Genomic DNA, 3,361 nt, shown 5'->3' on the forward strand with positions numbered 1-3,361 from the left:
GGGCCTGAGTTCAATCCCTGGTTCTGGAAAAAAAATCAGGTGGATGAGATGATTCTTTGTGTGAATGTCAGTAATCTTTCTTTCCTTTTTTTTTTGCGGAACTGGGGATTGAACTCAAGCTCTTGTGCTTGCCAAGCAAACACTTACTCTCCTGAGCCATCTCCCCAGCCCCAGTAATCTTCTTTCAACAGCCATTGAAAGTCTATTGTCCAATAGACTCATGAACAAAGTGGCCATGGAGGAAGAGAGGTGGTTACTCATGGGTTTAGAAATCTGGACTTCCACTTTTTGTAAAGCAGTTCCTGCTATTATGGACCACAAAGTGTGGTTGTATTTCACCCAGCTGGATCATATATTGGAGTGCCTATAATCACTTCTAACCACCCAGTCAACCACTGGCAGAGCCCAATATTAACTCCCCATTCCCTGAGGGAACAGAGGCAGTGGGGAGATGAGTCAGCCATCTGGTGATGGACCACTTCCACCACCCAGCGTTCTCAGTGGAATATGTACTTAATGTGAATTTGCCTCTTAGGATGACAATGCTTCTCCCAGTGCCACCACCCATAGGCTTCACAGTACTTTATTCTGAATGATGGTATCCACAATGATTGCTCCTAGGCATGAAATAATTTTATTGTACATCACATGAGGTGTTTCCAGTGGGCTAATGGATTTCATCGTCTTATTATATTTCCCATTACCTTGAAGAAATAGTCTGATACAATAATGGAAGGGACTTGTGAAGAGTCAGCTATAGTAACAGCTGACTGGCAATACTTTGCGGGGCCCAAATACTGCGGTACACACTCAGCTGCTGAGATATGGTGTGCATTGCCTTATGGGTAGAATTCTCCAGGAAACAAAAGATGAAAATGGGAGTGTTTCTTCTATTGCTTTCTGTCTTATCTATGACCATGTGACAAATTACAGAAATAATGATGATAGTATTTATAAACTTTTTTTTTTTTTTTTTTTTTTGCGGAACCGGGGATTGAACTCAGACCCTTGTGGTTATCAGGGAAGCGCTTATTCCACTGAGCCACCTCCCCGGCCCTATAAACTTTTTATTTAAAAAATCTTTCATGTATAAGTAGTCCTGCAGTTTATACATCTTTCTGAGTCTGCTTTACATCAGTTAGCATATTGTTCGTAAGTCCTTTATAATCATTTGAATTTCTGTGATATGAGTTGTAATATCTTTTCACGTTTTCAATAAGTGTTTTCATTTTAACATTTTATCAATTTTGTCTTTTAATAAAATATACTCAGTTCTGATTATCTTTTCTATTTTTTCTAATCTATTTTATTTCTGATCTGATCTTTGTTATTTTCCTTCCATTTTGAGCTCAGTTTATTCCTTTTCTAGTTGCTTGCTTTTCAAAAATTGAGGTCGTAAAAAAAAAAAAAAGAAAAAAAAATGACGGCAAAAAAAAAAAAAAAAAAAATGACCTCAATTTTTTTTTGGCGGAACCGAGGATTGAACTCAGGCCCTTGCCAGGCAAGTGCTTATTCTACTAAGCCATCTCCCCGGCCCCTTGAGGTCATTTTTAATGTAGGCATTGATTACTATAAACTTCCCTCTTAGAACTACTCTTGTCACATCCCATTAGTTTTCGGATATTTTCTATTTTCATTTGTCTCACATATTTTTTACTAGGGCAAGCCAAATAGCTTGGCGGATTAAAGTACCTGCAAGCAGGCACAGGGGCCAAGGGCCAGCCCCGCCCCAGGTGTTTGCTGAGACTGGGCATGGTGGTGTGCTCCTATAATCCCAGCTCTTGGGAGTCTGTAAACGGACAGATCACTATGAGTCCGATCTATATTGAGATCCTGAACATCCTGTAGATCCTTCCCTAAAATACAAAAAAAAAAAAAAAAAAAAAAGTTATTTTTTACTTTCCTTTTCTGATTTCTTCTTTGTTGGTGTGATTCTTTAATTTTGCCTTCCCCATTGAACCCAGGCCCTTCATACTGAGCTATGTCCTTAGTCCTTTATTTTATTTTAGTTTTTATATTGAGATAGGGCCTCACTAAATTGTTAAATTGCCTAAGCTGGGCTAAAACATACAATCCTCCTGGCTTACTTCCCAGAGTAGTGGGATTCTGATTCTTTTCTCTTTCTCTCATGTATATAGTGCAGGTTTTTGCTTTCTGGTTAAAATATAGAACATTTTATAGTTGTAACATTATTTTAAGCTAATAACTTTCATAAAAACCATTTATACTCTATTCTCTTCCACATTTTTTTTTAATGAGAAGAATATATTTATTGAGAGAAAGAAAGCTCCTGTCCCAAGAGAGGTACAGGATTTGGGCCCAAGCAGGTAGTTCCCCCGGAAGGTGTCTCTTCCAGAGACTTTTACAGAGGAAAACCATGTGGTAAGGCGGGTCTAAGGTGGTAAAGAAGACATGGGAACTTGCTTAGTTGGGCATGAGGTGGGACAAAACTATGGTCAACCAATGATATTACAAGCACCACTGCTCAGGTAAAATTGATTAAATCCAGTATCAAATGGGAAAGCAAGTCATGTAGCAAGCAGGCATGAATACCAGACAGGGTCTCTTCCTGTCACATTTTGTTTTTGATGTCACAATTTACATCCTTTTATATATCTGCTATATCATTGTAGACATAATTAAAGTCTTATCTTTTTATATTAGAACTAAGAATGATTTATACATGACTATTAGTTTTAGAGTATCCTTAATTTTACTCTATAATTTTACCGCTGAGTTATTTACTCATACATTTTCATGTTGTTAGATAACATTCTTCATTTCAACACAAAGAATTAGCAGTTTTTATAAGTCAAATCTAGTTGTGATGAACTCCTTCAGCTTTCATTTGCCTGGAAGATTCTTTTCATCTCTTTAATTTCTGACAAATGACTTTGCTGAGTATAGTTTTCTTGGTTGAGAGTCTTTTCTTTCAGCATTTGGAATATATCAACTCACTCCCTCTTGGCCTGAAGTTTTTGTTGATAAGTGTGATATTAGTTTTATGTGTGTTGTAAGTTTGTCTTTTGATAATTTAAAGATGTTTGCTTTTTTGTCTCTGACTTGTGACACTTTTATGTAATATGCCTTGGAGTATCCATTTATTTGATCTTGATTGGAAACTTTTGACACATTCTTCCTAAGATTTGGGAATTTTTAACACACTGTTCTCTCTGTCTCTCTCTTTCTCTGTCTCTCTGTCTGTCTGTCTGTCTGTGTCTCCCCTCTCCCTTCTTCTCCTTTCTCTCTCTCTGTCTCTGCCTCTCTGTCTCTCTCTCTCTCTGTCTCTCTCTCTCTCTGTCTCTCTCTGTCTCTCTCTGTCTCTCTCTCTCTCTCTCTCTGTCTCTCTCTCTCTCTCTCT

Source organism: Octodon degus, unplaced genomic scaffold, assembly GCF_000260255.1.
Source record: "Octodon degus isolate 3935 unplaced genomic scaffold, OctDeg1.0 scaffold00107, whole genome shotgun sequence".
Classification (NCBI taxonomy): Eukaryota; Metazoa; Chordata; class Mammalia; order Rodentia; family Octodontidae; genus Octodon; species Octodon degus.